The sequence below is a fragment of the Anser brachyrhynchus genome, assembly GCF_964034855.1.
Source record: "Anser brachyrhynchus genome assembly, chromosome: 5".
In the NCBI taxonomy this organism is placed as follows: Eukaryota; Metazoa; Chordata; class Aves; order Anseriformes; family Anatidae; genus Anser; species Anser brachyrhynchus.
In genome coordinates, this window is record NC_137699.1 from 17892858 (window position 1) to 17905143 (window position 12286).

A 12286-nucleotide genomic window follows, 5' to 3' on the forward strand; every position below is an offset into this window, starting at 1 on the left:
CATTTAAATAATATCTTCAGTCATACCAAAAATGTCATCACTTTATGTATTTTGGAGGAATTTTGGTTGGGATGTCAGGTTTTGTTGTAATAGTTGGTACTCCTTTCTAGTGTTACCTGGCAGTTTGCAACAAAATCATGTTTGGGGATTTTCTTCCTCTTTCCCCACAACCCCTCCACGACTAACAAAGTGATACTGTGGTTCTTTGAAAATAGGTCTTTCAGGGTGGTTCAAATCTGCAAAATCTATTTGTTTTGTTTTGTTTTCCCCTTCTTCAGGTACAAATATCTATTTTGTTAAACTATTTACTGATGTCATAGCATTTATTTCTACAGACCTGGCCTTTCCATTCAGGAGAGGACAGAATATACACCTTTCATTTGTTGCATGCCTTGATCTCCCATGATGATTGTTTTTAAATAGTTGTAACAATGAAAGAACAGGCTTAGCAGACTTTTAAAGTAAATAGATGTGCATTTTTATCTGTGCCTTCAACGTACATTTTTCTTATTGTTTGTTTACTTGAGAATGACTGTATAGCAAACTGCTTGATGATGGCTTATAAATTGTACTGATATGTCCTCTGTGCAAGGATGCTTTCAAAACTATGATTTTTGACACCAGGTGTTGGTTTGGTTTGTTTGTTTTTTGTTAACAATGCTTTGGTTTTAGAAATTGATTTCTTGTTAGGCTTTTAATCTGTAGAAAGTCTTTCTAATAGTCTGTACTGGATGATTTCATAGATAGATTTGATGGTGAATAACGTGTACCTTAGTAGATAGGATTACAGGATGAAAACTACGCATATGGATTTTTTTAAACTCTCTGAAAGGATTCAAGAAGTCTCGGATAGCTAATTCTGCTCAAAGATTTACTAGTTTTCTTGCAAATGAAAGAACTAGAATTAATTGTCCAGACAATCATCTCCTAGCCTTAGCCTGGAAGAACAGTTAAACACGCACATGTATTGCTGAATCAGGGCATTAATCCATACTTTACACAGGCCAGCATATTTGTAATTAATTTTGAAAGAAGCAGTTGTTACACACAAATCAAATCTATTTCTATGTAATTTATGTTCATCAGGGTATTCTGTTCTGAATTTTTCAATTTAATTAAGAGGATACAATAATACTGAGAAATCACAACTTTGATGGTTTTGAAGACTTTTATGTTGGATAAAATGCAGGGTTGTTTTTTTTTTTCCTTCCTGTTTTATGAGCTACTTGTGTAGTGCACAATGCTGCCTAGCTATAGAGAGCCATGCTTGAGGGTATTTACACTGATGCAAAAAAGATGCTGCTGTTGAAATATAGATGACCAGTACACCTGCCCTTTTATGAATGCCAGACTTCTTCATTTCTTGTGTTGAACTGGTCAGAGTTGAATGTACTCTACGCTGCAGTGCATGGTTATCATAACTGGTGTAGTTAGTCTGTCTTACTGTCAAATGATTTCTTCCATGACTCCAAAGTTTATGTTGGTGTGTGTAAGTGCCACCTTAACCATTTGTAAGTAATATAACACATTTATCATAAATGTCACATTAATAAAAAGGGAGTTAATGGGCAACTAGGATCCTAATTAGTCCCATTTATAACACTTGCGAAAAGCGTCAGGCTTTAAGGAAGTGAGAGTCCAGTTTGGCAGGGGGCGAAATGCAAGGGAGAGCGGATGTTTCACTCTTATTTAAGCACGTTCGATGACTTGGGGTCATGGAGGTAAGAAGAGCCTTTTTCCTCGCTGTATGGAAAGACAGGTTTGACAGGAAGATAAATCCTTTCTTTGGAAGCAGGAAGGATCGTGAGTGTAGGTGAATAGAAACATCATTTCCTTGTGTAATTATGGTCTCTTGGACTTCCAAAGGGGATAAAAACTTCAACAACAGCTACTGATCATGCTAAAGTAGTTCAGTACTGAAGGCGATGCACATTGAGCAGAACAGATAAAAGCTTTATGCAAAAAAAAAAAAAAAAAAAAAAAGGAAGAAAAGGTGTTGTCTTGCTTCAGCAGGTACACAGAAGAGGAAGAGGGCTGGTACACTTTAACATCTGACAGTTTTTATCAAGTTTGCAGTTTTTCTGAAAAGCCACGTGGTACTGATTTGTCCAACCTATACAATTAATTTTAACATGGGACTTCAGTGATTAATGTTAAATTTGCTTATGGAGATACAGTGTTTCCTAATTCTTTGATGAAATTTCTGATATATACATACATATATTTATCCTTGCTTCAAACCTGATCATGTTTTTTTATGATAAATATATAACATTTAGTGGCTTTTCTGGATAGAGCACAAATAAATTGTAATGGGAAAGTGTATGAGTAGTTTTAGAGTTGAAACAGTTAGCCAGAGACAGCTGTGATTATATGTGTATTTTTGTAAGCAATTCAAATTATCAATTCATGTGATTTTTCATTGCTTTGATAAACAATCAGAATTGGAGTATGGTTATGACTTGAATGTTATAACTGAGAGAGATTGTATAGCTAGCCCTATTTGCTTCTTTTCACTTCTTTTAGTTGACGTTCTATTCATCTCAATACCTGCCCAATTAAAAAGACAGATAAAAATAAAGCACCATGTTAGTGCAGGTGCTATGCAACCTAAAACATTATGGCTTCCATTAGAGGGGGATTTCAGAAACTACAGCCATCATTAAGGTATACACCAATTATAAAGCCATTGTAGGCTGTTGTGAATTCATGAGTATGACTGAACTGCTTTAATACACCTGCTCCAGCCTGTGAAGACTTCATCAGAAAATATTGAATCATGAGCTGATTTGATTTGTTACTTGATATATTTGCAGGAAGGACATGTATTAGCTCTGACTCTGAATCTCTTATTCATTAACAATATTTATGTACCTAACCTTTATTAACTTTATTTAGTGTAGAACTCAAACTAAGCATAAACAGAGGAACTATTAAAAACCATTCAAAAAGAGCTGCCTTACAAATTGACTCAAAGAATCTTGGGAGTTTGGGGGCTTTGGGGCTTTGATTTGTTTTTGTTTTTTGGTGGTTTTTGTTTGTTTGTTTTTGAGATTTGCTTTGATGAAATATACAACTATAACTATCTTTAAAGAGATCCATTAGTGTAAAAGAGTTTTTTGTGTCTGTCAGAAGAATTTTTGTTTCCGTTTTACTATAGTAGAATATAGATTATCTTACTAAATTAAAACCCAGTGGATTATTAACTACTTGTTATTGTTGTTATCTATGAATGTGTAGCTGTTTTTGCAGGTGTTGTATGATATGATGTATGGGGATTTTTCGTCTGTCCCAGTACATATATCAACTGATAACACTGTAATATCAATACTCACAAGTGAAAGTAATTCTATAATATTTTAACAGAATAATGCTTTAGTTCTCTAAATGAGGGGATGCAGTTTGCATTCTTGTGCCATAAAATCACTTATTTTTCCAGATAAATTGAAATTTTATTGTCATCAGAGTAGAATAGCTGTTTGTTTGCATTCAAATTAAAATATAAGGTAGATAAAAAAGTGTATTATTAATTTAAAAAAAATAATAATCAAGATGTGATTTGGAGATCAAAACCAGAGGTGATAATAGAAGAGTTTTTCAGAATAGTTCAGTTGGCACATGTACTGAATCATGCAGAATGGTCTGGAGTATGACTTCCTTTATGTCTTTTTCCTCAAGGGCTTATAGAATTCGTTACTACAAACTTTTCTTTAAGTAATGGTAAGTGGAGAATAGACAGAAATTTGCTATAAAGAGCATTGTTTTATCATTTAGTAGACAAAGATATCTGTCCTCTGACTGCTTGTAGGAAGTAACAATAAGTATTTAGGGAGATGTTTAATATAATTGGAATAATTAAAAACACACACACTAGTAACTTTAGTTTCATATTTAGCAATAGGTTAGATATTTCTTTTATTCCATTAAATACTTCACACAAATTTCAAAACTTTTCTGAAAAGCAAGGTTTTGACTTCATTGTTGCAAATGAGACTATAGTCATTTTGAATATTTTTGGCAAGCATAGCAATGTTATGTCTTACATTTGTATTCAATGGCTGGATGAATTAGTGCGGTTTTACTAAGCCATCTGTTACTGATTTAAGTCCCTTTAGCAATCGAGAAACCTTTCCATCCCTAAATAAGCTTCATTAATTACCCTGTGGCTGAGCTTTTTCTTATTTTTAGTGTGAACCTCTCTAGCTTCTGCCACCAGATATAAATCTAATTTTTTAAGGAAGCTACATGGAGACCATGATATTTTTTTCTCTTCCTGAAATAAACCGAGATATTGTTATTGTCTTCATAATAACAGTTTATCACGTTGCAATTTTTTGCAGTTGTTTTCTGAAACTTTGTTCGTATCCTCCCAAAGGTGTGAACATCAGCTTGATGCAGTATTTCAGTAATATCCTACAATATCCTACTACTGTAGTAAAAGCAATGGCAATTTAGTAATATTGTGTGTAAGAGGAGAAAAAAAAAAATCTTCCATTTTTTTATGCTGTCTTTACCTGTCAAACATAGGCCTTTTTGTGGACCAAAAGAGTAATGTCCACTCTACATCACCGTCTTATATTAGGCTTTTTGCTGCCAATTTGGCTGCTCCTCCCGTGCATGCAGTGAGCCTCCGCCTTCGCATATTAAGCAGGGGAACAGTGAGGCTCGTGGTTGAGCTCTCTGAGCAGTTCTGTTCCTAGACAGCATCTCCTTGAGGTTTGGGTTCAGCTGTACAAACTAGATTGTAAAGGAGATTTACTGTTGCAAAACTGCAACAGTACTGCAGTGTTTCAGCACGTGCACATGCACTCACACATATATATAATATAGAGGCTGTTTGTGTGCATGTACATACATGGTTATTGTAAGCATAGCAGAGCTCTCACTAACATGTAACTCAGAGGTAGAGCAGATCCTGCACATCTAGCCTGGGCACCACTATTTTTAAATCTGAATATTTAAGTGATACACAATTTGATTTAACCAACTGTGAAAGGATAAAGATAATTTCTGTTTACTGGTTAGTCATAATCCTCTTGGTGACATCTGTAAATGGTATTTGTTAACCACAAGCATCCCCCTAACATTTCTTAAGCTGAAAGTTGTCAGAGCCCAAAGGCAACTTTCCTCCTTTGTGTTGGTTTTGAAACTCTTTTGCTTACAAGTAACTATAGAGACTGGAGAAGCTGGACAGTGGGGTCTTGGAAGAACAGCTCTGGTGCGAGTGTTGAAGAATCTGCTGTATGTGAGCAGGCTCTGGCTGCTCAAATCAATTTTCACTTGATGGAGAAGTATTTTGTTTTCTTTCTGCTTAAATTCAGTCAGTGAGGCTTTGTGGTTTTTGTTGTTGTTGTTTTTTACTTTATTTTTTAATGGGCAATAGCAGTTGAATGAAAGTACTGTGCCTTCAAAGTGCTTTGGTCTGCACAAAAGCACTGTAGAAAAATGTCAACTCTTTTGGCTCTTTCTTTTTACTTTTTTAAATGAAGACTCTAACCTGCAGGAAATGATGGTATTCCGAATGTGCTCGGTGTGATCATAAAAAAGATGAACCAATCTCATTTTATTCTAAAAATACATCTATAAAGCTGTTAGCTTTGTCAGCATAGATGGAAAGGGGCAGACAAAAAAGAAGTTGGTTCTTACAAGAGCTTGGTTATTCACGCTTAAGCAAATAACATGCTTTAAAATAAGACTGAAAAGCAGACAAAAATGAAATCACTTTGCTGTTTTCAGACATACAAAACCAGGCTGCAAGCAAAACTGGGAAGTGTTTTTCTTTACCCTTGATTTTACGTTAGGTATATATTAGGCTTGTATTCACAAGGTGCAAGAGAAAATGGTGTTATTTATCTGATTTACCAAAAATGTAACAAGTACCTATTTGATGCTGAGAACTGCTTTTTATGTTTCTCTGAGAGGAGGATTTGGAAGGAATTTTGGTGATAAGGGCAGCAACAGTCAGAAGTAGTTCTGTGTCCATTCAGTCCTCTGTGATCAGTCTTAAGGCATTTTGACCTAGATGATTCTGTTTTCAAGAGAAATTAGCCAACGTTTATATTCTGAGGGATGCTGCCAAAGCTCCTGGGACATCAGTGGAGTGTGGAGCTATCCATAGGGAGCTTTTTGGCTTCTTGTGAATATGAAAGCCGGCATTTCCCTGACTTCCTACTACACAACCTCTAAAAATAGCAAATTTGTTTAAACATAAGCTGCTTATAAATAGCCAGTTCTTGGCCACCCAGAAGTGATCCAGTGGCATCCAGCCATCTTGGCCATCCAGTGTTTCACAGAAAGCACAGCTATGCATAGTCTTTGCTTTTGCAGGCGTCTGCCTATCCTCCATTAAAATACTGCAACAGTAATACAACTCTGCCTTTTCCAGCTCTTAAGTCTTGAAGTTAGGTATTAAGACTCCATAAAAATAAACGCAGTTTTTAAGGTATAGTTTAGAGATTTCCAGAAGACATTATATTAAAATTAATTTCTCTGAAGCCTGTTGGCTTTTTTTAGTCTTTGATACTATGGAAACCTGGTTGCCGGAATGGAACTATATGAAAAACAGTACTTGTGCCTACGGAGAAAATACATTTTTTTCTAACTGGGGAATGTTTCTACAAATCTGCAAAATTATAAGTGAAGGAAAACAGATGAGTTGTTTCAAATGGTGGAGAATTAATTGATAAATTCCTGCTGCTGAGTGGTGCAGCAGAACTAATCCAATACCTGGAATTTTTCTTTTTCCTGTTTTCAGGAGGGATAAGCATTTTAGTTTAAGTCTCTCCTTACAAGGAAGAGAAATACTATAAAGTGGAGTTGCATGTGTGTGTTCATGTTTTAGTAGTTTGTTTGTTTTATTGCCAGTTTTCTTTTTTTTTGCAATCAACTTGTGTGATGGTGAACAGCTATGTTCACCTGGTAGTTATGTTTCATGAAAGAGAAGTCTGTCCAGAATTTAAAAGGAAGTTGCTTGACAGCTGGTTATCACATGCTTCATGAGCAGAAACCATACTCTCTCTTCCTACCCATTTCTCCTCCTCAACCAAAATTTCTGATTTTCTGAAGAAATAGCTTCATTTTCGAATATATGCAGTCTCAAGCTATCCAAATACATCCTTGCTGTAACCTCCAGACCTGAAAAAGCAAATGAAAACTCCAGAACTTGAGAAGTATTCATTTGGTTTTCTTGATAACCATAATCTGTTAACCAATACTGTGAAACGGGGTTCATAAACTGGTTTAGATATTTCAGAGGGGCTAGATAAATCACTTCATGTTAGTACACAAACAGGCTGTTCATTACTTTTGTGTGGGTGCTGATAACTGCAGAAACATTTGTGATTTAGGGAAATTCTGAACTTTTGAATGTGATCTTCTAGCAGAATCTCTACATTCCTGTTACTGTTATTTCTTTTGCATTCAGATTCTAGCATGTGTCCTGTATGGAAAAGGGATCATGGGTCTGGAATTAATCCTTTAATTACTTTACAAAAAAAACAAAAAAAAAACAAACAAAAAAAAAAAAACAAGCAGAAGGTTTCCTTCCCTACTTTTTTCTCATCCTGCTGTGTTTGTAGATGTAAGAAAAATCACAAACTTCTGCCTCTGTCTATTTCAGGTCCTTACACAGTATTAGGGTATGTAATGTGCAGTATAAGGGTCTGTCTTCTCTAATAAACCATAAAAAAAGGGGCATACGATGCAAAATAATTTGAGATATGATCCAGTGACAATTTTTTTGCTGATTTAATAGATGTGAAAGAATTCAGTGTTGGAGGTACGGGTCCCAGTCAGCAGGTGCTCATCTCTCCCAGAGTGGCTGAGCTCCTCTGAGCTTAGTGTACAGCTATGAAGGAAAGCAGTGAGAGAGAAGGTAATGACAGAAGATGGCTTCTGAAGATGTGTGGCTTGTTCTATTACATTCAAAGCAGTTCTTACAGCTTGTAACTATGGGAGTCGGCAAATTTATCTAATAAGGAAATTGAAATATGTTTTAAATCAATCAGATTAGAAATTACATTTTATATTCTATTGTAACACTGATACAAATATTTTCAGAGACTTCTTGTATACAGTAGAGAATAATAATCCTTTCTGTCTTCTGCTTCATTTTTGCTTCATATATTCTAGCAGTAATTTGGGGAGCAGGATTTCTATTTCCCCCACCTGGTCGTACAAAGTTCTCACTCGTTGCAAAAACATTATTTCTCCCTGGTGATAGTTTTGCCTTTCTGTTTTCAAAATAAGAACTCTGGGATAGTCTTCATGCCAAGTGGCAACTTTGAGGTGCTGGATGTGGTTGGATGTGAAGGTCTCTGAAGGCTTTGCTGATCAGAGCGCTGAAAATTATCCTAGCAGATACATCAAAGGTTTAATGGAGTTTTTTAAGAATGAACTTTTAATAGGGCAAAATTAGGCAGCTAAATACTTGGTGATGAAGAGAAAATTTACAAAAAAGATGCTTGTAAATAGAAGAGTCCATTTACAGTCTGGAACAAAAAGTGTTGATTTTGGTCAAATGTCATAGTTGTACGGAAGAAAGAAGAGAGTTAAGAGAGAATCATGAAAATCCTGGGCAGAATAAGTCATTGCAGAAAGAAACTTTACCATGAAATATCCACGATTTACTAGTTTATGGTTGCTATGGAACTGGCATTAAAGATAGCAAAAAAAGTCTTTTCATGAAGACTCAGCTTGGATTTGCACTGATATCAAAATGTTGTAACCTTGCATACTTTTGATACCAGCCTACATGCTAAATATAGGTTAGGATATGTGTGAAGCTCCTGCTTTGAGCTCTCAAAAGCAAGTCTACGTGGCAGATACCAAAGTCCTGCATTAAGTATGTTGTATTTGCTTTTAAAGAAATGTAAACTTTTCAGAATCAAAGAATCCTTTTTTAATTCACAAAGTATTTTTATTGCAATCCTTTATTTTAGGATTGTTCTTCAAACAAGCTTCAAGCAATGTTATTGCTTTTAATGGAACCAACCTGTGGCTTGGCTTTTCAACACTGATAGATTTGTGTGAGGCAGTAGTTGTTGACAGACTAGTGAGTTGTTAACAGTGCATTGGGTATGTTTATTTAGGCTGTCTTATTATAACTCAATTTAACTGCTAAATTAAAGAAAGGACTGTTTTTACGTGACCAGCAAAATGTTTATTGGAAGCATTTTCTTCAAGTTTGTTGTTAGAGTTTTAATATCTAAATATGCTTTATTGATTGTTCCTATTATGGAGCTGTTTTTTTGGCAAATAACATACAGTTTGAGAATTGAATTTAAGATGTGTTTTGTTTGTGAGCAGGTATTTGGTTCCATAATTTCCTGTGCATTTTTAGAATTCATTTGAGATATTTTAATAGAAATCAAGTGTACACCTTACAAGTAGGCTGCTTTTCAGAGCAGGAAATGATATATTGTCCAGGAATCAATGAATGGAACTATTCATCCAAAAGTCTCATTTTTCCGTAACTGTTTTTTCCATTTCTTCCCCCTATCCCATGCAAACTTCTCCAGAAGTGCTGTTCAGTTCTTTTTTTCCTTTTGCTTCTTTCTTATGGTGCTGCTGTGTTTTTCTCACACAGCATATTAACTGAGGTAATTTTCTCTAGAAAAGCCACAAACTGCATCAGTCTTGTCCCACGTGTAAAGGTGTTAACCTTAGTATGGAGACATGATGCTACTCCTTGGCAGGTCTGAATTTACAGAAACCACCCTTGTGCTGCCAGTAGCACAAAAGGGAGCACTGCTGCCCTTTTAAAAGCTGCAAAGTGTTGTCCCTACAAAAGAGGTGGGATAAATTGCATTTTAGAGTTCTGTTAGGCAGAGTTCTAGCTCTCTATGTTAATTGTATTTGCCTTACCCATGTGTCTATGTTTCAGCTGGTTTACTGGAAGCTCAAACACAGAGTACAAAACATTCTCATGATGGGTAAATGCTCTGAAGTCTATGCATGGTGGCTGGATCCTCTATTTAGATACACCTAATCTAGCTACATTAAATCTTGTAATTTAGGCACTGACCTTTTTTCCCTCCCTTTCAAGAGAGATTGAAGCAAATAAATGCTGGATTAATTTCATACAGATTAGGTTGTATTAATGTTAATATTGACTGTCACTGGACTAGGAAGGTTATGTAGATAGCTTTTTCCATATCTGAAGGGGGTTTTGTATTTGATAAATTCTTGTGTTTAGCAACAGAAAACAGCAAGGATTTGGAACATAAAAATGTTACCTGGTAGAAGTTACACTGCTATCTCATCAAGAACTCATCAAGTTCCTGTGAACACGAATACTGTTTGCTTTCTAACATTACAGAGAAATTATGAATAAGTGGAATCCCCCCTTAATTTGCATTCTAACCCATACATAATTGCTATTTAAATATCAGCTTGCCTTTCTGTTTATTTAAAAATATTTGATATTTTGTGTAGTTAGATATAGTCTGTTTTACTGCTTTTGTTGCACAAGCAGATGTCATTATCCCAATTTAAAATTTCTTATATATTTTTCTAGGAAGCTTTTTGTTGTTTATTTTTAAACAACAATAACTTGTTTAATATTTTTTTTGAGTGATGATTTTATGCAAAACTAATGCTGCTATGCAATTATCAGCCCAGAGTCTTTTCAACACATTTACTCAAAATAAACACCAGATCAGTGACATGACTAAAGTTTTGTGTAGATAAATAATCCCATTCTAAGTATTGACTTTCAAAATTGGTATAATTTTGCAAATCCACATTTTAGAAAATGTTGCATATTTACAGAAACTATAAAACTAGATGAAGAAAGACTAGGATTAAGCAGAACCCCCTTACCACTTGCATAGCTCATTTGGCAGAACAGACTCAGAGGGATATTGTTGTTCACTTCAGTAGCATTTTATATAGTTGAGTTTAAACTGTTGTAGAAGCCAGCCTGAGTTTAAACAGCTGATGTATACACAGATGAAGGAAATTAACGTTATCATTCAACCAATATTAACCATATTCACACATGGCTCTGCTCGGGAGAACTGCGGTCTGTGAGTAGGAGGAAACTTTTATCCTTATCAGTAGCTTCATAAGTTAATTATAGTCTTAGGACAGGTGTGTAACTGCAATTGAACTGCTGAGGCTGAGATTTAGGTTGTTTAAACAGTTGCTAATACAGTCAGGGTGTGTGAGTTTGTGGAAGGGGGGTGTTTTTGTGTTGTTTTAATTATTTTTTCACTAAAATACAAAGCAGATGTGTATTACAGATAGTTTGCTCTGTTGCTGATTATCTTAGATTACTGTTTGAGGTACATAGATTGTGCAGGAGCAGCTCTCTTTAAAGTGTGCAGACTATGACTTAAGGAAAGTGAATACGGCCAGAATAGTCTTTCCAAAATGATGCATACAGTTTGGATTTTTCACACTTTTTCATTACCCTTGGTGGGACTATTTTCTGCACCTTTGGCAAGTACTTGGATTTGAAACAGGCATGTTCGGTTGCCATGAATCTTTTGCTGGTCATTTTCAGAGCTATCAGCTTTTAGGCTTCCAAGTCTTTCGTTTTTATATTTCCAATGATCTTGATTTTTAAATCCCCAGATTTTGCTGTCATTATCTTATAAAAATAATACTTATTTAAAAGTAAAACTTTGAATTCTCATCCTTAAATATTGTTGTTATAAATCTGTAAAGTCAAGAAAAAATATGTAGGCATTTGGCTTTCATCTTTTTATTGAAATCTCATGACTGCCCTTTTTTTTTTGTTAAATCTTGTCTTTGTTTGTTGGGCTTTGGCAATTGGGAGCAATATATATAGTACTTATCCTAATGCTGGCCTGTGTTCGTGTTTTCAGTTGGCACTGAGAAATGGCTCAGTAGCATACTTCCTTTTTAGCAGACATTTGAGTCTGTTAGTATTATTGGCTAATTTCTCATATTGGCTGGTTTGACAGTTGTCTGGCATTTCTGTCCTCACAGGGTCTTTGTGGAAAACTACTAATGGTGTGTTGTTTTTTGCTTGGGGATTTTTTTTCTTCTGATATTTAAATTTCATCATTTCCAATAGGTCAGGAACACTTTTTTGCCCCCTTCTGGTTTTGATTTCCAGTCCATAGGGTTCTGAATAGAGAAACATTGCCTTCAATAAAACATGCCATGTCTGCACAGCAACTTCTTTTATTGTTCTGTAATAATCTCTTTGGATGAAGTGTCTCTCTTGAATTATTATTTTAATTAGTTTTGATTTACTTTGGTTATCACCCTCTCCTGCACATACAACAAACTGTCTCACAGTAAAGTTTACTCTGAA

The 12286-nt window shown here is 35.2% G+C and overlaps 1 protein-coding gene across 8 annotated transcripts in view; it reads left to right on the plus strand.

Annotated features, from left to right (window-relative positions):
- Nucleotides 1-12286, plus strand: part of SHANK2 (SH3 and multiple ankyrin repeat domains 2) — a 354395-nt gene that overhangs the window by 216208 nt on the left and 125901 nt on the right. The gene's annotated exons all lie outside the window — the stretch shown is intronic.